Raw genomic sequence first — 25,074 nt, forward strand, 5'->3', positions numbered from 1 at the left:
TCCCTCATGTTCTCACCCCCAGCCCTCAGGGACTCTTCTGTCTCTCTCAGCTACTCTCCAGCCATCTCCAGATTTCACCTGCAGTCAGCTTCCCACACCCAGGAATCACCTACAAACTCCGGGACCTTACTGCAACCCTCCCCCATTTCTTTCACCTCTTCACCCCCTGCCTTCAGGGACTCTCCTGTGTCTCCCAGCTTCTCTCCAGCCCTCCCCAGATTTCTGCCACAGTCAGCCCCAGGCACCCAGGACAACCCTAGACACCCACAGGCCTCACGAGCCTATCTCCCTATGACCTGGACTTATACAGGGATGGCTCCCACGCATCCCTCAGTGACCCCAAACCCATCTCCACTTACACTCAGACACTCCCAGGGCCTGACAGCTACTCCCCGTTATTGTCCTTCAGTTCGAAGCCCTGGCCAATCTACTAGCCCACGTGACGCAGTTACCTGGCCATTTCTCCACAGTTCCGGTGAGGGCCCCACACCCAGCCGCAGAAGAGCCCCTCCTGCATTCCGTCCTCACACGCAGGCCTGTCCCTCTACTTGCTACTGTCACACTCTTGCCAGCAGAAGAGGCCCCTGTCATGGCCGATATCACCACCCAGTCTATCCTCACCCCACAGCTGTGCAGCGGGACCCTCCTGCTGGCCCACGTGGCTGCCAGAGCCCATGCTGGCACGACGCTCCAGCATGTCGGCGTCCCTGCGGGCCACACTACCGGTGACATGGCTCGCATGACCCTCCTTCCTGGCAGTGACACTGTTGATGTGAACCCCAGTTTCACATCTGTCATTTGTAAATAGGACCATTTGCCCTTTTCGCTCTCCCTTCCATTCACAGGGCTTTTCATTCTCTCTGTTTCTGCCTCCGTTTCAGATATTTACTCACCTTTTTCTCTCTCACTATGTCTGCCGTGGTCTCCATGAGAGTGCGCCACATAAGATTCCCCCATTAAAAGTCATGAATTGAGTGGCTTTTAGTATACCTGTGGTTGTGCACATTCCCTTTTAATTCGCAACCCATTGTAGAACGTCTTATCACCCCCGACCAGAGAAAAGCCCTGTAGACATTAGTCACTCCTCATTCTGTCTCAAACCCTCTCCCTGACCCTCAACCCTAAGTAGCAACTACATAGCCCGATCAACCCCATATGAATAGATTTCCATATTGTGGACAATTCCTATAAACGGAATTGCACAATAGGTGAGCTTTTATGACTGACATAACACGTAGCACAATATTTTCAAGATTCATCCACATTGTAGGCTTACCCACAGGGGGAAACCAGTCTTTTTGGGGTTTTAGCAACACCGGGTGTTTTCTCCTTCCTTCCGTCCTTCTTTCCTTCTTTCCTTCCTTCCTTCCTTCCTTCCTTCCTTCCTTCCTTCCTTCCTTCCTACCTTCCTTCTTTCCTTCCTTCCTTCATTCCTTCCTCCTATTTCTCTCTTACTCCTTCTGCCCTCTCTCTTTCATATGCCTTAGGTGCATCCCACATTCTGCGTTTTTTTGGGGAAATCCTCCACAGGTGCAGGAAAATTGTGTTATTGAAACTATTTACCGCTATCTCTCTTTCACGGCTCTCCATCAGTTGTGAACATCTATTGATTTATCCCAAGTCACTAGGCGTATTTTAATTAGGTACACCTGTTTTTCTTTATACAGCTGTTTCTGGACTATTTAGGGTCGCATACTCCTAAACCCAGTGTAACTCAGAAACGCATCTAATATTCCAATAAACCCATCATAACGTTGAAAAATCATAAATCAAACCATCGTAAGTCACGGTTTGTCCGTGGATATGGGCGTCATCAATTCCATTGTATTCAATAATGCTGTACGCCATTAACAATGGCAGACTGATTGGGAGTGGAGATGGATAGCATTATAAAAATCAGTTATTAGAGGGATACTTCTTTAACCTGACTGAAGAACTGATCTAATGGCTTTAGTACAGTGCATGATTATGTGAGATGTTTTGAGACAGAGTAGTACATTTGTGAATGAAATTGTATGGCTTTTTTTCACTTAGTAGGAACCATTGTGTGTGGAAACGTGAGAAAATTGCTTTCGGCTGTAGAGTCCGGCATTCATTGTAGATTTAAGCTTCGTTTTCTGTGAGCAAATCTTATTCAATGAAATACTACTCTTTAGAATAAAAAACAAAGGCACTGGTGATGTGAGGTCATTATCCTCAGCAAACTAATCCAGGGAAAGAAAACCAAACGCCACATTCTCACTTATAATGGGAGCTGAAAAATGGGATCACATGGACACAGGAAGGGGAACAACACACACTGGGGCCTTTCGGGAGGCAGAGCGTTAAGAAAAACAGCTACTGCACGCTGGGCTTAATACCTAGGTGATGGGTTGACAGGTGCAGCAAACCACCATGGCACACGTTTGTTTACCTCAGTAACAAATCTGCACATCCTGCACATATACCCCAGAACTTAGAAACAAAACGAAACAAAAGAAAACGAAAAAGCAATAGCAAAACGCTAAAGGCAAAATAAAGTTTCAAACTCAGAAAGTGACAGACCAATGTTTGCTTCCCATCATGGTTCTCAACCCAGGTGCCATAAGGTCAGGATAAAGAATTTGATTACATATTGTAAATAAGACGTGCAGCAAATGACCAGAAATATTATTCTCAACATATGTGTGTCTTCTAATTCAATGGTGACGCTATCTACCGGGACATAGCATTAGATTCCAAAGGGCCGAGTCCCGCCAGACAGGCCTCCCACACTAATAACAATGGGAAGCCCTACGTTGTTTTACCTGTGCTTCTCAGCAGCTGGCTAGAAATCAGGTTGCCACCACTCCCGGATTTAGTTGCATTCATTTGCTGGAAGAGCTCACAGCACGCAGGGAAACAGTTACATTTGCCGTTGTATTTTAGCGGATATTGCAAAAATTCAGAAATAAATTTGGGGCCCTGCATGTGGGGAGGGGCGCACTGCCTTCCAGGAAGTGTTATCCAGAAGCTCTCTGTACCCAGTCCTTTTGGGTTTTTATGGAGACCTCATTCTATAGGCATGATGGGTTAAACCATAGGCTATTGGTGATCAACTCCACCTGAGGCTCTCAGCCCTCCCTGCAAATTGGGGTTGAGGCTTTGCCATTCTCATTCTGACTGAAAGAATTTACACAAACGGAATTTTAAAACAGATAAGCACAACTGGAATCTTAATTAGATGATTGGATTACCTGGAGCCACACCTTGATATTCCTAACCCGAGCACCCTCATCCAACGAATGCTCCACCCAACTGGCTCCCAAGTCTCTACGTGGTTCCAGAGCAAAAGAATGTTTCTACAACGCATATCCCCACCTTTTCTTCCAAGTCTTTTCGCTTACACGGAAAGACTTCTTAAACTGCCATGCATCAGGGTCAGGGGGAGGTCTTGTTACAACGCAGATCTGTGGATCTCTGGGGTTTGATTGTTGCAAGGATGCTGCTGGTGTCAAAACCACAACGCGGGAACCACAGAACCACTAGTTGGTTTTCCGTGTTTCAGTGCATACAATTCCTAAGTTATCTGGCCAAGAAAACTTGTAAGTTCTTAGATTGTCCCAAAGGTGGCGCATGAAATCAAAGCAGGAGAACAGTTTCCTACGAGCTGTAGCCTGGGAAAGTTGGGGGTGACTGATGGAAAGGAGGAGTGAAGCTCCGCCCTTTCCGCTGCTAGGCTGCGCCCGAGGCTATTTAAACCCGCCCTGGCTGGCCTGTACTCAGATCTTCGCGGAGCGGATCAGCGGCCGGAGCGTTTGGCGGACTCTGCGTGGACTTGGAGCTCACAGCGTCTTGCGACTTGGAAGCGGATTCAGAGGACAGGACAGAACACTTGAGCAAGTGAATCTCTGTCTGTCTGTCTGTCTGTCTGTCTCATTGGTTGCTTGATTTCCATTTTCTTAAGGGGCACATACCTCACACCGCACACACACAAACACACACACACACTCACACACACACACACACACACACACACACACACACACAAACACACACACACTCCTTCCTTCTGCGAGTTAGAAAATTAGTAGGGGCCCCTGGGAGCTGCAGATTTCCTAATCATGTCTGCACCTAAGAACAGTAGGGTCTTGTCTGGCTCTTCTTATGAACGGTCCCCCAGCCCGGACTCCCCAAGGTCCATGCGAGCCTCACCCAGCTTCTCCCTCTCCCCTCTCAGAAACTCAGGCTTAAGGGGAAGCTCCTCACCAGGGATCCGGAGCTACCATTCACCATCCCCTAGGGCTTCACCACACTCACCTCTGTCATCACCAGAATCCCACAAGCTCCCATTTCCCTGTCCTCACCGTGATGGGCAATCAATGAAGCCATTGGGCTCTCCCGTGTCCTCCTCTGAGGATTCCTCAGAGTCCCCACGTTCATCAATAATATACCACATGTTCTTACTGCCATCACCCAGCAGCTCACCCCCAGCTCTCGGGGGGTCTCCTGTGTCTCCCAGCTACTCTCCAAACAACCCCAGATTTCAGCTGGAGTCAGCCCCCCACACCCAGGAATCACCAACAAACTCACGAGCCTCACAGTGCTCCACCCCTGTGTCTTTCATCTCTTCACCCCCAGGCCTCAGGGACTCTCCTGTGGCTCCCAGTTACTCTCCAGCCATCCCCAGTTTCCTGCGGGAGTCAGCCCCATGCACCCAGGAGTCCCCCAGACACTCACAGGTCTCGGGAGAATATGAGCGGTCCCCCAGCCCTGACTCCTCAAGATTCATGCCTGCCTCACCCAGCTTCTCCCTCTCCCCTCCCAGAAACTCACACCCAAGGGGCAGCTCCTCACCAGGGATGTGGAAGTACTCTACATCATCCCACAGGGCTTCACCACTCTCACATCCATCATCAGCAGAATTCCACAACTTTAAGTTTCCCTTTCCTAACCAAGCAGGACAGTCACTCATGTCATCGTGTTCTCCCGTGTCCTCCTCGGCAGATTCTTCACAGTCACCTCATTCATCAATAATATACCATATGTTCTTACTGCCATCATCCAGCAGCTCACCCCCAGCCACCCATGACTCTCCTGTCTGTCCCAGCTACTCTCCAACTACGCCCAGATTTCAGCGGGAGTCTGTACCCCACACCCCAGAAACACCTACAAACTCACAGACCTCAGTGAGATCCTCGCCAGTCTCTCTCACGTCTTCACCCCCAGCCCTTACGGATCCTCCAGTCTGTCCCAGCTACTCTCCAACCACGCCCACATTTCAGCGCGGGTCAGTTCCAGGAACCCAGGGATCACCACCAAGCCCGCCACTTTCACTGAGTTACTCCCCAGTCTCTAGCACGTCTTTATCTCCAACCCTCAGGGACTCGCCTGTGTGTCCCAGCTACTCTCCAAACACGCCCACACTTCAGCGGGAGTCCGTTGCAGGCACCCAGAAATCACCACCAAACTCACCAATTTCACTGCGTTACTCCCCAGTCTCTCTCATGTCTTCACCGTCCCTCAGGGACTCTCCCGTCTGTCCCAGCTCCTCTCCAACCACGCCCACATTTCAGCTGGAGTCAGTTCCAGGCACCCCTGAATCACCACCAAGCTCACCAGTTTCACTCAGTTACTCCCCAGTCTCTAGCACGTCTTTATCTCCAACCCTCAGGGACTCTCCTGTGTGTCCCAGCTACTCTCCAACCACGCCCACACTTCAGCTGGAGTCCGTTCCAGGCACCCCGCAGTCACCACCAAACTCACCAGTTTCACTGAGTTACTCCCCGGTCTCTCTCATGTCTTCACCCCCAGCCCTCAGGGACTCTCCTGTGTGTCCCAGCTACTCTCCAACCATGCCCAGATTTCAGCGGGAGTCAGTTCCAGGCTCCCAGGTATCACCTACAAACTCAGCAGTTTCACTGAGTTACTCCCCAGTCTCTCTCATGTCTTCACCCCCAGCCCCCTGGGACTCTCCTGTCTGTCCCAGCTACTCTCCCACCACGCCCAGATTTCAGCGGGAGTCAGCCTCCCACACTCCGGAATCACCTACAGACTCACAGACTTCACTGAGGTCCTCCCTGGTCTCTCTCAGGTCTTTGCCCTCAGCCCACAGGGACTCTTGTGTCTCTTTCAGCTACTGTCAAAACTTCTCTAGATTCCAGCTGGAGTCAGTTCCAGGCGCCCACGATACACCACTGAACTCGCGAAATTCACTGACTTACTCCCCAGTCTCCCTCATGTTCTCACCCCCAGCCCTCAGGGACTCTTCTGTCTCTCTCAGCTACTCTCCAGCCATCTCCAGATTTCACCTGCAGTCAGCTTCCCACACCCAGGAATCACCTACAAACTCCGGGACCTTACTGCAACCCTCCCCCATTTCTTTCACCTCTTCACCCCCTGCCTTCAGGGACTCTCCTGTGTCTCCCAGCTTCTCTCCAGCCCTCCCCAGATTTCTGCCACAGTCAGCCCCAGGCACCCAGGACAACCCTAGACACCCACAGGCCTCACGAGCCTATCTCCCTATGACCTGGACTTATACAGGGATGGCTCCCACGCATCCCTCAGTGACCCCAAACCCATCTCCACTTACACTCAGACACTCCCAGGGCCTGACAGCTACTCCCCGTTATTGTCCTTCAGTTCGAAGCCCTGGCCAATCTACTAGCCCACGTGACGCAGTTACCTGGCCATTTCTCCACAGTTCCGGTGAGGGCCCCACACCCAGCCGCAGAAGAGCCCCTCCTGCATTCCGTCCTCACACGCAGGCCTGTCCCTCTACTTGCTACTGTCACACTCTTGCCAGCAGAAGAGGCCCCTGTCATGGCCGATATCACCACCCAGTCTATCCTCACCCCACAGCTGTGCAGCGGGACCCTCCTGCTGGCCCACGTGGCTGCCAGAGCCCATGCTGGCACGACGCTCCAGCATGTCGGCGTCCCTGCGGGCCACACTACCGGTGACATGGCTTGCATGACCCTCCTTCCTGGCAGTGACACTGTTGATGTGAACCCCAGTTTCACATCTGTCATTTTTAAATAGGACCATTTGCTCTTTTCGCTCACCCTTCCATTCACAGGGCTTTTCATTCTCTCTGTTTCTGCCTCCGTTTCAGATATTTACTCACCTTTTTCTCTCTCACTATGTCTGCCGTGGTCTCCATGAGAGTGCGCCACATAAGATTCCCCCATTAAAAGTCATGAATTGAGTGGCTTTTAGTATACCTGTGGTTGTGCACATTCCCTTTTAATTCGCAACCCATTGTAGAACGTCTTATCACCCCCGACCAGAGAAAAACCCTGTAGACATTAGTCACTCCTCATTCTGTCTCAAACCCTCTCCCTGACCCTCAACCCTAGGTAGCAACTACATAGTGCGATCAACCCCATATGAATAGATTTCCATATTGTGGACAATTCCTATAAACGGAATTGCACAATAGGTGAGCTTTTATGACTGACATAACACGAAGCACAATATTTTCAAGATTCATCCACATTGTAGGCTTACCCACAGGGGAAAACCAGTCTTTTTGGGGTTTTAGCAACACCGGGTGTTTTCTCCTTCCTTCCGTCCTTCTTTCCTTCTTTCCTTCCTTCCTTCCTTCCTTCCTTCCTTCCTTCCTTCCTACCTTCCTTCTTTCCTTCCTTCCTTCATTCCTTCCTCCTATTTCTCTCTTACTCCTTCTGCCCTCTCTCTTTCATATGCCTTAGGTGCATCCCACATTCTGCGTTTTTTTGGGGAAATCCTCCACAGGTGCAGGAAAATTGTGTTATTGAAACTATTTACCGCTATCTCTCTTTCACGGCTCTCCATCAGTTGTGAACATCTATTGATTTATCCCAAGTCACTAGGCGTATTTTAATTAGGTACACCTGTTTTTCTTTATACAGCTGTTTCTGGACTATTTAGGGTCGCATACTCCTAAACCCAGTGTAACTCAGAAACGCATCTAATATTCCAATAAACCCATCATAACGTTGAAAAATCATAAATCAAACCATCGTAAGTCACGGTTTGTCCGTGGATATGGGCGTCATCAATTCCATTGTATTCAATAATGCTGTACGCCATTAACAATGGCAGACTGATTGGGAGTGGAGATGGATAGCATTATAAAAATCAGTTATTAGAGGGATACTTCTTTAACCTGACTGAAGAACTGATCTAATGGCTTTAGTACAGTGCATGATTATGTGAGATGTTTTGAGACAGAGTAGCACATTTGTGAATGAAATTGTATGGCTTTTTTTCACTTAGTAGGAACCATTGTGTGTGGAAACGTGAGAAAATTGCTTTCGGCTGTAGAGTCCGGCATTCATTGTAGATTTAAGCTTCGTTTTCTGTGAGCAAATCTTATTCAATGAAATACTACTCTTTAGAATAAAAAACAAAGGCACTGGTGATGTGAGGTCATTATCCTCCGCAAACTAATCCAGGGAAAGAAAACCAAACGCCACATTCTCACTTATAATGGGAGCTGAAAAATGGGATCACATGGACACAGGAAGGGGAACAACACACACTGGGGCCTTTCGGGAGGCAGAGCGTTAAGAAAAACAGCTACTGCACGCTGGGCTTAATACCTAGGTGATGGGTTGACAGGTGCAGCAAACCACCATGGCACACGTTTGTTTACCTCAGTAACAAATCTGCACATCCTGCACATATACCCCAGAACTTAGAAACAAAACGAAACAAAAGAAAACGAAAAAGCAATAGCAAAACGCTAAAGGCAAAATAAAGTTTCAAACTCAGAAAGTGACAGACCAATGTTTGCTTCCCATCATGGTTCTCAACCCAGGTGCCATAAGGTCAAGATAAAGAATTTGATTACATATTGTAAATAAGACGTGCAGCAAATGACCAGAAATATTATTCTCAACATATGTGTGTCTTCTAATTCAATGGTGACGCTATCTACCGGGACATAGCATTAGATTCCAAAGGGCCGAGTCCCGCCAGACAGGCCTCCCACACTAATAACAATGGGAAGCCCTACGTTGTTTTACCTGTGCTTCTCAGCAGCTGGCTAGAAATCAGGTTGCCACCACTCCCGGATTTAGTTGCATTCATTTGCTGGAAGAGCTCACAGCACGCAGGGAAACAGTTACATTTGCCGTTGTATTTTAGCGGATATTGCAAAAATTCAGAAATAAATTTGGGGCCCTGCATGTGGGGAGGGGCGCACTGCCTTCCAGGAAGTGTTATCCAGAAGCTCTCTGTACCCAGTCCTTTTGGGTTTTTATGGAGACCTCATTCTATAGGCATGATGGGTTAAACCATAGGCTATTGGTGATCAACTCCACCTGAGGCTCTCAGCCCTCCCTGCAAATTGGGGTTGAGGCTTTGCCATTCTCATTCTGACTGAAAGAATTTACACAAACGGAATTTTAAAACAGATAAGCACAACTGGAATCTTAATTAGATGATTGGATTACCTGGAGCCACACCTTGATATTCCTAACCCGAGCACCCTCATCCAACGAATGCTCCACCCAACTGGCTCCCAAGTCTCTACGTGGTTCCAGAGCAAAAGAATGTTTCTACAACGCATATCCCCACCTTTTCTTCCAAGTCTTTTCGCTTACACGGAAAGACTTCTTAAACTGCCATGCATCAGGGTCAGGGGGAGGTCTTGTTACAACGCAGATCTGTGGATCTCTGGGGTTTGATTGTTGCAAGGATGCTGCTGGTGTCAAAACCACAACGCGGGAACCACAGAACCACTAGTTGGTTTTCCGTGTTTCAGTGCATACAATTCCTAAGTTATCTGGCCAAGAAAACTTGTAAGTTCTTAGATTGTCCCAAAGGTGGCGCATGAAATCAAAGCAGGAGAACAGTTTCCTACGAGCTGTAGCCTGGGAAAGTTGGGGGTGACTGATGGAAAGGAGGAGTGAAGCTCCGCCCTTTCCGCTGCTAGGCTGCGCCCGAGGCTATTTAAACCCGCCCTGGCTGGCCTGTACTCAGATCTTCGCGGAGCGGATCAGCGGCCGGAGCGTTTGGCGGACTCTGCGTGGACTTGGAGCTCACAGCGTCTTGCGACTTGGAAGCGGATTCAGAGGACAGGACAGAACACTTGAGCAAGTGAATCTCTGTCTGTCTGTCTGTCTGTCTGTCTCATTGGTTGCTTGATTTCCATTTTCTTAAGGGGCACATACCTCACACCGCACACACACAAACACACACACACACTCACACACACACACACACACACACACAAACACACACACACTCCTTCCTTCTGCGAGTTAGAAAATTAGTAGGGGCCCCTGGGAGCTGCAGATTTCCTAATCATGTCTGCACCTAAGAACAGTAGGGTCTTGTCTGGCTCTTCTTATGAACGGTCCCCCAGCCCGGACTCCCCAAGGTCCATGCGAGCCTCACCCAGCTTCTCCCTCTCCCCTCTCAGAAACTCAGGCTTAAGGGGAAGCTCCTCACCAGGGATCCGGAGCTACCATTCACCATCCCCTAGGGCTTCACCACACTCACCTCTGTCATCACCAGAATCCCACAAGCTCCCATTTCCCTGTCCTCACCGTGATGGGCAATCAATGAAGCCATTGGGCTCTCCCGTGTCCTCCTCTGAGGATTCCTCAGAGTCCCCACGTTCATCAATAATATACCACATGTTCTTACTGCCATCACCCAGCAGCTCACCCCCAGCTCTCGGGGGGTCTCCTGTGTCTCCCAGCTACTCTCCAAACAACCCCAGATTTCAGCTGGAGTCAGCCCCCCACACCCAGGAATCACCAACAAACTCACGAGCCTCACAGTGCTCCACCCCTGTGTCTTTCATCTCTTCACCCCCAGGCCTCAGGGACTCTCCTGTGGCTCCCAGTTACTCTCCAGCCATCCCCAGTTTCCTGCGGGAGTCAGCCCCATGCACCCAGGAGTCCCCCAGACACTCACAGGTCTCGGGAGAATATGAGCGGTCCCCCAGCCCTGACTCCTCAAGATTCATGCCTGCCTCACCCAGCTTCTCCCTCTCCCCTCCCAGAAACTCACACCCAAGGGGCAGCTCCTCACCAGGGATGTGGAAGTACTCTACATCATCCCACAGGGCTTCACCACTCTCACATCCATCATCAGCAGAATTCCACAACTTTAAGTTTCCCTTTCCTAACCAAGCAGGACAGTCACTCATGTCATCGTGTTCTCCCGTGTCCTCCTCGGCAGATTCTTCACAGTCACCTCATTCATCAATAATATACCATATGTTCTTACTGCCATCATCCAGCAGCTCACCCCCAGCCACCCATGACTCTCCTGTCTGTCCCAGCTACTCTCCAACTACGCCCAGATTTCAGCGGGAGTCTGTACCCCACACCCCAGAAACACCTACAAACTCACAGACCTCAGTGAGATCCTCGCCAGTCTCTCTCACGTCTTCACCCCCAGCCCTTACGGATCCTCCAGTCTGTCCCAGCTACTCTCCAACCACGCCCACATTTCAGCGCGGGTCAGTTCCAGGAACCCAGGGATCACCACCAAGCCCGCCACTTTCACTGAGTTACTCCCCAGTCTCTAGCACGTCTTTATCTCCAACCCTCAGGGACTCGCCTGTGTGTCCCAGCTACTCTCCAAACACGCCCACACTTCAGCGGGAGTCCGTTGCAGGCACCCAGAAATCACCACCAAACTCACCAATTTCACTGCGTTACTCCCCAGTCTCTCTCATGTCTTCACCGTCCCTCAGGGACTCTCCCGTCTGTCCCAGCTCCTCTCCAACCACGCCCACATTTCAGCTGGAGTCAGTTCCAGGCACCCCGGAATCACCACCAAACTCACCAGTTTCACTCAGTTACTCCCCAGTCTCTAGCACGTCTTTATCTCCAACCCTCAGGGACTCTCCTGTGTGTCCCAGCTACTCTCCAACCACGCCCACACTTCAGCTGGAGTCCGTTCCAGGCACCCCGCAGTCACCACCAAACTCACCAGTTTCACTGAGTTACTCCCCGGTCTCTCTCATGTCTTCACCCCCAGCCCTCAGGGACTCTCCTGTGTGTCCCAGCTACTCTCCAACCATGCCCAGATTTCAGCGGGAGTCAGTTCCAGGCTCCCAGGTATCACCTACAAACTCAGCAGTTTCACTGAGTTACTCCCCAGTCTCTCTCATGTCTTCACCCCCAGCCCCCTGGGACTCTCCTGTCTGTCCCAGCTACTCTCCCACCACGCCCAGATTTCAGCGGGAGTCAGCCTCCCACACTCCGGAATCACCTACAGACTCACAGACTTCACTGAGGTCCTCCCTGGTCTCTCTCAGGTCTTTGCCCTCAGCCCACAGGGACTCTTGTGTCTCTTTCAGCTACTGTCAAAACTTCTCTAGATTCCAGCTGGAGTCAGTTCCAGGCGCCCACGATACACCACTGAACTCGCGAAATTCACTGACTTACTCCCCAGTCTCCCTCATATTCTCACCCCCAGCCCTCAGGGACTCTTCTGTCTCTCTCAGCTACTCTCCAGCCATCTCCAGATTTCACCTGCAGTCAGCTTCCCACACCCAGGAATCACCTACAAACTCCGGGACCTTACTGCAACCCTCCCCCATTTCTTTCACCTCTTCACCCCCTGCCTTCAGGGACTCTCCTGTGTCTCCCAGCTTCTCTCCAGCCCTCCCCAGATTTCTGCCACAGTCAGCCCCAGGCACCCAGGACAACCCTAGACACCCACAGGCCTCACGAGCCTATCTCCCTATGACCTGGACTTATACAGGTATGGCTCCCACGCATCCCTCAGTGACCCCAAACCCATCTCCACTTACACTCAGACACTCCCAGGGCCTGACAGCTACTCCCCGTTATTGTCCTTCAGTTCGAAGCCCTGGCCAATCTACTAGCCCACGTGACGCAGTTACCTGGCCATTTCTCCACAGTTCCGGTGAGGGCCCCACACCCAGCCGCAGAAGAGCCCCTCCTGCATTCCGTCCTCACACGCAGGCCTGTCCCTCTACTTGCTACTGTCACACTCTTGCCAGCAGAAGAGGCCCCTGTCATGGCCGATATCACCACCCAGTCTATCCTCACCCCACAGCTGTGCAGCGGGACCCTCCTGCTGGCCCACGTGGCTGCCAGAGCCCATGCTGGCACGACGCTCCAGCATGTCGGCGTCCCTGCGGGCCACACTACCGGTGACATGGCTCGCATGACCCTCCTTCCTGGCAGTGACACTGTTGATGTGAACCCCAGTTTCACATCTGTCATTTTTAAATAGGACCATTTGCCCTTTTCGCTCACCCTTCCATTCACAGGGCTTTTCATTCTCTCTGTTTCTGCCTCCGTTTCAGATATTTACTCACCTTTTTCTCTCTCACTATGTCTGCCGTGGTCTCCATGAGAGTGCGCCACATAAGATTCCCCCATTAAAAGTCATGAATTGAGTGGCTTTTAGTATACCTGTGGTTGTGCACATTCCCTTTTAATTCGCAACCCATTGTAGAACGTCTTATCACCCCCGACCAGAGAAAAACCCTGTAGACATTAGTCACTCCTCATTCTGTCTCAAACCCTCTCCCTGACCCTCAACCCTAGGTAGCAACTACATAGTGCGATCAACCCCATATGAATAGATTTCCATATTGTGGACAATTCCTATAAACGGAATTGCACAATAGGTGAGCTTTTATGACTGACATAACACGTAGCACAATATTTTCAAGATTCATCCACATTGTAGGCTTACCCACAGGGGAAAACCAGTCTTTTTGGGGTTTTAGCAACACCGGGTGTTTTCTCCTTCCTTCCGTCCTTCTTTCCTTCTTTCCTTCCTTCCTTCCTTCCTTCCTTCCTTCCTTCCTTCCTTCCTTCCTACCTTCCTTCTTTCCTTCCTTCCTTCATTCCTTCCTCCTATTTCTCTCTTACTCCTTCTGCCCTCTCTCTTTCATATGCCTTAGGTGCATCCCACATTCTGCGTTTTTTTGGGGAAATCCTCCACAGGTGCAGGAAAATTGTGTTATTGAAACTATTTACCGCTATCTCTCTTTCACGGCTCTCCATCAGTTGTGAACATCTATTGATTTATCCCAAGTCACTAGGCGTATTTTAATTAGGTACACCTGTTTTTCTTTATACAGCTGTTTCTGGACTATTTAGGGTCGCATACTCCTAAACCCAGTGTAACTCAGAAACGCATCTAATATTCCAATAAACCCATCATAACGTTGAAAAATCATAAATCAAACCATCGTAAGTCACGGTTTGTCCGTGGATATGGGCGTCATCAATTCCATTGTATTCAATAATGCTGTACGCCATTAACAATGGCAGACTGATTGGGAGTGGAGATGGATAGCATTATAAAAATCAGTTATTAGAGGGATACTTCTTTAACCTGACTGAAGAACTGATCTAATGGCTTTAGTACAGTGCATGATTATGTGAGATGTTTTGAGACAGAGTAGCACATTTGTGAATGAAATTGTATGGCTTTTTTTCACTTAGTAGGAACCATTGTGTGTGGAAACGTGAGAAAATTGCTTTCGGCTGTAGAGTCCGGCATTCATTGTAGATTTAAGCTTCGTTTTCTGTGAGCAAATCTTATTCAATGAAATACTACTCTTTAGAATAAAAAACAAAGGCACTGGTGATGTGAGGTCATTATCCTCCGCAAACTAATCCAGGGAAAGAAAACCAAACGCCACATTCTCACTTATAATGGGAGCTGAAAAATGGGATCACATGGACACAGGAAGGGGAACAACACACACTGGGGCCTTTCGGGAGGCAGAGCGTTAAGAAAAACAGCTACTGCACGCTGGGCTTAATACCTAGGTGATGGGTTGACAGGTGCAGCAAACCACCATGGCACACGTTTGTTTACCTCAGTAACAAATCTGCACATCCTGCACATATACCCCAGAACTTAGAAACAAAACGAAACAAAAGAAAACGAAAAAGCAATAGCAAAACGCTAAAGGCAAAATAAAGTTTCAAACTCAGAAAGTGACAGACCAATGTTTGCTTCCCATCATGGTTCTCAACCCAGGTGCCATAAGGTCAAGATAAAGAATTTGATTACATATTGTAAATAAGACGTGCAGCAAATGACCAGAAATATTATTCTCAACATATGTGTGTCTTCTAATTCAATGGTGACGCTATCTACCGGGACATAGCATTAGATTCCAAAGGGCCGAGTCCCGCCAGACAGGCCTCCCACACTAATAACAATGGGAAGCCCTACGTTGTTTTACCTGTGCTTCTCAGCAGCTGGCTAGAAATCAGGTTGCCACCACTCCCGGATTTAGTTGCATTCATTTGCTGGAAGAGCTCACAGCACGCAGGGAAACAGTTACATTTGCCGTTGTATTTTAGCGGATATTGCAAAAATTCAGAAATAAATTTGGGGCCCTGCATGTGGGGAGGGGCGCACTGCCTTCCAGGAAGTGTTATCCAGAAGCTCTCTGTACCCAGTCCTTTTGGGTTTTTATGGAGACCTCATTCTATAGGCATGATGGGTTAAACCATAGGCTATTGGTGATCAACTCCACCTGAGGCTCTCAGCCCTCCCTGCAAATTGGGGTTGAGGCTTTGCCATTCTCATTCTGACTGAAAGAATTTACACAAACTGAATTTTAAAACAGATAAGCACAACTGGAATCTTAATTAGATGATTGGATTACCTGGAGCCACACCTTGATATTCCTAACCCGAGCACCCTCATCCAACGAATGCTCCACCCAACTGGCTCCCAAGTCTCTACGTGGTTCCAGAGCAAAAGAATGTTTCTACAACGCATATCCCCACCTTTTCTTCCAAGTCTTTTCGCTTACACGGAAAGACTTCTTAAACTGCCATGCATCAGGGTCAGGGGGAGGTCTTGTTACAACGCAGATCTGTGGATCTCTGGGGTTTGATTGTTGCAAGGATGCTGCTGGTGTCAAAACCACAACGCGGGAACCACAGAACCACTAGTTGGTTTTCCGTGTTTCAGTGCATACAATTCCTAAGTTATCTGGCCAAGAAAACTTGTAAGTTCTTAGATTGTCCCAAAGGTGGCGCATGAAATCAAAGCAGGAGAACAGTTTCCTACGAGCTGTAGCCTGGGAAAGTTGGGGGTGACTGATGGAAAGGAGGAGTGAAGCTCCGCCCTTTCCGCTGCTAGGCTGCGCCCGAGGCTATTTAAACCCGCCCTGGCTGGCCTGTACTCAGATCTTCGCGGAGCGGATCAGCGGCCGGAGCGTTTGGCGGACTCTGCGTGGACTTGGAGCTCACAGCGTCTTGCGACTTGGAAGCGGATTCAGAGGACAGGACAGAACACTTGGGCAAGTGAATCTCTGTCTGTCTGTCTGTCTGTCTGTCTCATTGGTTGCTTGATTTCCATTTTCTTAAGGGGCACATACCTCACACCGCACACACACAAACACACACACACACTCACACACACACACACACACACACACACACACACACACACACACTCCTTCCTTCTGCGAGTTAGAAAATTAGTAGGGGCCCCTGGGAGGTGCAGATTTCCTAATCATGTCTGCACCTAAGAACAGTAGGGTCTTGTCTGGCTCTTCTTATGAACGGTCCCCCAGCCCGGACTCCCCAAGGTCCATGCGAGCCTCACCCAGCTTCTCCCTCTCCCCTCTCAGAAACTCAGGCTTAAGGGGAAGCTCCTCACCAGGGATCCGGAGCTACCATTCACCATCCCCTAGGGCTTCACCACACTCACCTCTGTCATCACCAGAATCCCACAAGCTCCCATTTCCCTGTCCTCACCGTGATGGGCAATCAATGAAGCCATTGGGCTCTCCCGTGTCCTCCTCTGAGGATTCCTCAGAGTCCCCACGTTCATCAATAATATACCACATGTCCTTACTGCCATCACCCAGCAGCTCACCCCCAGCTCTCGGGGGGTCTCCTGTGTCTCCCAGCTACTCTCCAAACAACCCCAGATTTCAGCTGGAGTCAGCCCCCCACACCCAGGAATCACCAACAAACTCACGAGCCTCACAGTGCTCCACCCCTGTGTCTTTCATCTCTTCACCCCCAGGCCTCAGGGACTCTCCTGTGGCTCCCAGTTACTCTCCAGCCATCCCCAGTTTCCTGCGGGAGTCAGCCCCATGCACCCAGGAGTCCCCCAGACACTCACAGGTCTCGGGAGAATATGAGCGGTCCCCCAGCCCTGACTCCTCAAGATTCATGCCTGCCTCACCCAGCTTCTCCCTCTCCCCTCCCAGAAACTCACACCCAAGGGGCAGCTCCTCACCAGGGATGTGGAAGTACTCTACATCATCCCACAGGGCTTCACCACTCTCACATCCATCATCAGCAGAATTCCACAACTTTAAGTTTCCCTTTCCTAACCAAGCAGGACAGTCACTCATGTCATCGTGTTCTCCCGTGTCCTCCTCGGGAGATTCTTCACAGTCACCTCATTCATCAATAATATACCATATGTTCTTACTGCCATCATCCAGCAGCTCACCCCCAGCCACCCATGACTCTCCTGTCTGTCCCAGCTACTCTCCAACTACGCCCAGATTTCAGCGGGAGTCTGTACCCCACACCCCAGAAACACCTACAAACTCACAGACCTCAGTGAGATCCTCGCCAGTCTCTCTCACGTCTTTACCCCCAGCCCTTACGGATCCTCCAGTCTGTCCCAGCTACTCTCCAACCACGCCCACATTTCAGCACGGGTCAGTTCCAGGAACCCAGGGATCACCACCAAGCCCGCCACTTTCACTGAGTTACTCCCCAGTCTCTAGCACGTCTTTATCTCCAACCCTCAGGGACTCGCCTGTGTGTCCCAGCTACTCTCCAAACACGCCCACACTTCAGCGGGAGTCCGTTGCAGGCACCCAGAAATCACCACCAAACTCACCAATTTCACTGCGTTACTCCCCAGTCTCTCTCATGTCTTCACCGTCCCTCAGGGACTCTCCCGTCTGTCCCAGCTCCTCTCCAACCACGCCCACATTTCAGCTGGAGTCAGTTCCAGGCACCCCGGAATCACCACCAAACTCACCAGTTTCACTCAGTTACTCCCCAGTCTCTAGCACGTCTTTATCTCCAACCCTCAGGGACTCTCCTGTGTGTCCCAGCTACTCTCCAACCACGCCCACACTTCAGCGGGAGTCAGTTCCTGGCACCCAGGAATCACCACCAAACTCACCAATTTCACTCAATTACACTCCAGTCTCTCTCATGTCTTCACCAGCCCTCAGGGACTCTCCTGTCTGTCCCAGCTACTCTCCAACCACGCCCACATTTCAGCTGGAGTCCGTTCCAGGCACCCCGCAGTCACCACCAAACTCACCAGTTTCACTGAGTTACTCCCCGGTCTCTCTCATGTCTTCACCCCCAGCCCTCAGGGACTCTCCTGTGTGTCCCAGCTACTCTCCAACCATGCCCAGATTTCAGCGGGAGTCAGTTCCAGGCTCCCAGGTATCACCTACAAACTCAGCAGTTTCACTGAGTTACTCCCCAGTCTCTCTCATGTCTTCACCCCCAGCCCCCTGGGACTCTCCTGTCTGTCCCAGCTACTCTCCCACCACGCCCAGATTTCAGCGGGAGTCAGCCTCCCACACTCCGGAATCACCTACAGACTCACAGACTTCACTGAGGTCCTCCCTGGTCTCTCTCAGGTCTTTGCCCTCAGCCCACAGGGACTCTTGTGTCTCTTTCAGCTACTGTCAAAACTTCTCTAGATTCCAGCTGGAGTCAGTTCCAGGCGCCCACGATACACCACCGAACTCGCGAATTTCACTGACTTACTCCCCAGTCTCCCTCATGTTCTCACCCCCAGCCCTCAGGGACTCTTCTGTCTCTCTCAGCTACTCTCCAGCCATCTCCAGATTTCACCTGCAGTCAGCTTCCCACACCCAGGAATCACCTACAAACTCCGGGACCTTACTGCAACCCTCCCCCATTTCTTTCACCTCTTCACCCCCTGCCTTCAGGGACTCTCCTGTGTCTCCCAGCTTCTCTCCAGCCCTCCCCAGATTTCTGCCACAGTCAGCCCCAGGCACCCAGGACAACCCTAGACACCCACAGGCCTCACGAGCCTATCTCCCTATGACCTGGACTTATACAGGGATGGCTCCCACGCATCCCTCAGTGACCCCAAACCCATCTCCACTTACACTCAGACACTCCCAGGGCCTGACAGCTACTCCCCGTTATTGTCCTTCAGTTCGAAGCCCTGGCCAATCTACTAGCCCACGTGACACAGTTACCTGGCCATTTCTCCACAGTTCCGGTGAGGGCCCCACACCCAGCCGCAGAAGAGCCCCTCCTGCATTCCGTCCTCACACGCAGGCCTGTCCCTCTACTTGCTACTGTCACACTCTTGCCAGCAGAAGAGGCCCCTGTCATGGCCGATATCACCACCCAGTCTATCCTCACCCCACAGCTGTGCAGCGGGACCCTCCTGCTGGCCCACGTGGCTGCCAGAGCCCATGCTGGCACGACGCTCCAGCATGTCGGCGTCCCTGCGGGCCACACTACCGGTGACATGGCTCGCATGACCCTCCTTCCTGGCAGTGACACTGTTGATGTGAACCCCAGTTTCACATCTGTCATTTGTAAATAGGACCATTTGCCCTTTTCGCTCACCCTTCCATTCACAGGGCTTTTCATTCTCTCTGTTTCTGCCTCCGTTTCAGATATTTACTCACCTTTTTCTCTCTCACTATGTCTGCCGTGGTCTCCATGAGAGTGTGCCACATAAGATTCCCCCATTAAAAGTCATGAATTGAGTGGCTTTTAGTATACCTGTGGTTGTGCACATTCCCTTTTAATTCGCAACCCATTGTAGAACGTCTTATCACCCCCGACCAGAGAAAAACCCTGTAGACATTAGTCACTCCTCATTCTGTCTGAAACCCTCTCCCTGACCCTCAACCCTAGGTAGCAACTACATAGTGCGATCAACCCCATATGAATAGATTTCCATATTGTGGACAATTCCTATAAACGGAATTGCACAATAGGTGAGCTTTTATGACTGACATAACACGAAGCACAATATTTTCAAGATTCATCCACATTGTAGGCTTACCCACAGGGGAAAACCAGTCTTTTTGGGGTTTTAGCAACACCGGGTGTTTTCTCCTTCCTTCCGTCCTTCTTTCCTTCTTTCCTTCCTTCCTTCCTTCCTTCCTTCCTTCCTTCCTTCCTACCTTCCTTCTTTCCTTCCTTCCTTCATTCCTTCCTCCTATTTCTCTCTTACTCCTTCTGCCCTCTCTCTTTCATATGCCTTAGGTGCATCCCACATTCTGCGTTTTTTTGGGGAAATCCTCCACAGGTGCAGGAAAATTGTGTTATTGAAACTATTTACCGCTATCTCTCTTTCACGGCTCTCCATCAGTTGTGAACATCTATTGATTTATCCCAAGTCACTAGGCGTATTTTAATTAGGTACACCTGTTTTTCTTTATACAGCTGTTTCTGGACTATTTAGGGTCGCATACTCCTAAACCCAGTGTAACTCAGAAACGCATCTAATATTCCAATAAACCCATCATAACATTGAAGAATCATAAATCAAACCATCGTAAGTCACGGTTTGTCCGTGGATATGGGCGTCATCAATTCCATTGTATTCAATAATGCTGTACGCCATTAACAATGGCAGACTGATTGGGAGTGGAGATGGATAGCATTATAAAAATCAGTTATTAGAGGGATACTTCTTTAACCTGACTGAAGAACTGATCTAATGGCTTTAGTACAGTGCATGATTATGTGAGATGTTTTGAGACAGAGTAGCACATTTGTGAATGAAATTGTATGGCTTTTTTTCACTTAGTAGGAACCATTGTGTGTGGAAACGTGAGAAAATTGCTTTCGGCTGTAGAGTCCGGCATTCATTGTAGATTTAAGCTTCGTTTTCTGTGAGCAAATCTTATTCAATGAAATACTACTCTTTAGAATAAAAAACAAAGGCACTGGTGATGTGAGGTCATTATCCTCCGCAAACTAATCCAGGGAAAGAAAACCAAACGCCACATTCTCACTTATAATGGGAGCTGAAAAATGGGATCACATGGACACAGGAAGGGGAACAACACACACTGGGGCCTTTCGGGAGGCAGAGCGTTAAGAAAGACAGCTACTGCACGCTGGGCTTAATACCTAGGTGATGGGTTGACAGGTGCAGCAAACCACCATGGCACACGTTTGTTTACCTCAGTAACAAATCTGCACATCCTGCACATATACCCCAGAACTTAGAAACAAAACGAAACAAAAGAAAACGAAAAAGCAATAGCAAAACGCTAAAGGCAAAATAAAGTTTCAAACTCAGAAAGTGACAGACCAATGTTTGCTTCCCATCATGGTTCTCAACCCAGGTGCCATAAGGTCAAGATAAAGAATTTGATTACATATTGTAAATAAGACGTGCAGCAAATGACCAGAAATATTATTCTCAACATATGTGTGTCTTCTAATTCAATGGTGACGCTATCTACCGGGACATAGCATTAGATTCCAAAGGGCCGAGTCCCGCCAGACAGGCCTCCCACACTAATAACAATGGGAAGCCCTACGTTGTTTTACCTGTGCTTCTCAGCAGCTGGCTAGAAATCAGGTTGCCACCACTCCCGGATTTAGTTGCATTCATTTGCTGGAAGAGCTCACAGCACGCAGGGAAACAGTTACATTTGCCGTTGTATTTTAGCGGATATTGCAAAAATTCAGAAATAAATTTGGGGCCCTGCATGTGGGGAGGGGCGCACTGCCTTCCAGGAAGTGTTATCCAGAAGCTCTCTGTACCCAGTCCTTTTGGGTTTTTATGGAGACCTCATTCTATAGGCATGATGGGTTAAACCATAGGCTATTGGTGATCAACTCCACCTGAGGCTCTCAGCCCTCCCTGCAAATTGGGGTTGAGGCTTTGCCATTCTCATTCTGACTGAAAGAATTTACACAAACGGAATTTTAAAACAGATAAGCACAACTGGAATCTTAATTAGATGATTGGATTACCTGGAGCCACACCTTGATATTCCTAACCCGAGCACCCTCATCCAACGAATGCTCCACCCAACTGGCTCCCAAGTCTCTACGTGGTTCCAGAGCAAAAGAATGTTTCTACAACGCATATCCCCACCTTTTCTTCCAAGTCTTTTCGCTTACACGGAAAGACTTCTTAAACTGCCATGCATCAGGGTCAGGGGGAGGTCTTGTTACAACGCAGATCTGTGGATCTCTGGGGTTTGATTGTTGCAAGGATGCTGCTGGTGTCAAAACCACAACGCGGGAACCACAGAACCACTAGTTGGTTTTCCGTGTTTCAGTGCATACAATTCCTAAGTTATCTGGCCAAGAAAACTTGTAAGTTCTTAGATTGTCCCAAAGGTGGCGCATGAAATCAAAGCAGGAGAACAGTTTCCTACGAGCTGTAGCCTGGGAAAGTTGGGGGTGACTGATGGAAAGGAGGAGTGAAGCTCCGCCCTTTCCGCTGCTAGGCTGCGCCCGAGGCTATTTAAACCCGCCCTGGCTGGCCTGTACTCAGATCTTCGCGGAGCGGATCAGCGGCCGGAGCGTTTGGCGGACTCTGCGTGGACTTGGAGCTCACAGCGTCTTGCGACTTGGAAGCGGATTCAGAGGACAGGACAGAACACTTGGGCAAGTGAATCTCTGTCTGTCTGTCTGTCTGTCTGTCTCATTGGTTGCTTGATTTCCATTTTCTTAAGGGGCACATACCTCACACCGCACACACACAAACACACACACACACTCACACACACACACACACACACACACACACACACACACACACACTCCTTCCTTCTGCGAGTTAGAAAATTAGTAGGGGCCCCTGGGAGGTGCAGATTTCCTAATCATGTCTGCACCTAAGAACAGTAGGGTCTTGTCTGGCTCTTCTTATGAACGGTCCCCCAGCCCGGACTCCCCAAGGTCCATGCGAGCCTCACCCAGCTTCTCCCTCTCCCCTCTCAGAAACTCAGGCTTAAGGGGAAGCTCCTCACCAGGGATCCGGAGCTACCATTCACCATCCCCTAGGGCTTCACCACACTCACCTCTGTCATCACCAGAATCCCACAAGCTCCCATTTCCCTGTCCTCACCGTGATGGGCAATCAATGAAGCCATTGGGCTCTCCCGTGTCCTCCTCTGAGGATTCCTCAGAGTCCCCACGTTCATCAATAATATACCACATGTCCTTACTGCCATCACCCAGCAGCTCACCCCCAGCTCTCGGGGGGTCTCCTGTGTCTCCCAGCTACTCTCCAAACAACCCCAGATTTCAGCTGGAGTCAGCCCCCCACACCCAGGAATCACCAACAAACTCACGAGCCTCACAGTGCTCCACCCCTGTGTCTTTCATCTCTTCACCCCCAGGCCTCAGGGACTCTCCTGTGGCTCCCAGTTACTCTCCAGCCATCCCCAGTTTCCTGCGGGAGTCAGCCCCATGCACCCAGGAGTCCCCCAGACACTCACAGGTCTCGGGAGAATATGAGCGGTCCCCCAGCCCTGACTCCTCAAGATTCATGCCTGCCTCACCCAGCTTCTCCCTCTCCCCTCCCAGAAACTCACACCCAAGGGGCAGCTCCTCACCAGGGATGTGGAAGTACTCTACATCATCCCACAGGGCTTCACCACTCTCACATCCATCATCAGCAGAATTCCACAACTTTAAGTTTCCCTTTCCTAACCAAGCAGGACAGTCACTCATGTCATCGTGTTCTCCCGTGTCCTCCTCGGGAGATTCTTCACAGTCACCTCATTCATCAATAATATACCATATGTTCTTACTGCCATCATCCAGCAGCTCACCCCCAGCCACCCATGACTCTCCTGTCTGTCCCAGCTACTCTCCAACTACGCCCAGATTTCAGCGGGAGTCTGTACCCCACACCCCAGAAACACCTACAAACTCACAGACCTCAGTGAGATCCTCGCCAGTCTCTCTCACGTCTTTACCCCCAGCCCTTACGGATCCTCCAGTCTGTCCCAGCTACTCTCCAACCACGCCCACATTTCAGCACGGGTCAGTTCCAGGAACCCAGGGATCACCACCAAGCCCGCCACTTTCACTGAGTTACTCCCCAGTCTCTAGCACGTCTTTATCTCCAACCCTCAGGGACTCGCCTGTGTGTCCCAGCTACTCTCCAAACACGCCCACACTTCAGCGGGAGTCCGTTGCAGGCACCCAGAAATCACCACCAAACTCACCAATTTCACTGCGTTACTCCCCAGTCTCTCTCATGTCTTCACCGTCCCTCAGGGACTCTCCCGTCTGTCCCAGCTCCTCTCCAACCACGCCCACATTTCAGCTGGAGTCAGTTCCAGGCACCCCGGAATCACCACCAAACTCACCAGTTTCACTCAGTTACTCCCCAGTCTCTAGCACGTCTTTATCTCCAACCCTCAGGGACTCTCCTGTGTGTCCCAGCTACTCTCCAACCACGCCCACACTTCAGCGGGAGTCAGTTCCTGGCACCCAGGAATCACCACCAAACTCACCAATTTCACTCAATTACACTCCAGTCTCTCTCATGTCTTCACCAGCCCTCAGGGACTCTCCTGTCTGTCCCAGCTACTCTCCAACCACGCCCACATTTCAGCTGGAGTCCGTTCCAGGCACCCCGCAGTCACCACCAAACTCACCAGTTTCACTGAGTTACTCCCCGGTCTCTCTCATGTCTTCACCCCCAGCCCTCAGGGACTCTCCTGTGTGTCCCAGCTACTCTCCAACCATGCCCAGATTTCAGCGGGAGTCAGTTCCAGGCTCCCAGGTATCACCTACAAACTCAGCAGTTTCACTGAGTTACTCCCCAGTCTCTCTCATGTCTTCACCCCCAGCCCCCTGGGACTCTCCTGTCTGTCCCAGCTACTCTCCCACCACGCCCAGATTTCAGCGGGAGTCAGCCTCCCACACTCCGGAATCACCTACAGACTCACAGACTTCACTGAGGTCCTCCCTGGTCTCTCTCAGGTCTTTGCCCTCAGCCCACAGGGACTCTTGTGTCTCTTTCAGCTACTGTCAAAACTTCTCTAGATTCCAGCTGGAGTCAGTTCCAGGCGCCCACGATACACCACCGAACTCGCGAATTTCACTGACTTACTCCCCAGTCTCCCTCATGTTCTCACCCCCAGCCCTCAGGGACTCTTCTGTCTCTCTCAGCTACTCTCCAGCCATC

The sequence above is a fragment of the Gorilla gorilla genome, chromosome 22 (genome assembly GCF_029281585.2).
Source record: "Gorilla gorilla gorilla isolate KB3781 chromosome 22, NHGRI_mGorGor1-v2.1_pri, whole genome shotgun sequence".
In the NCBI taxonomy this organism is placed as follows: Eukaryota; Metazoa; Chordata; class Mammalia; order Primates; family Hominidae; genus Gorilla; species Gorilla gorilla.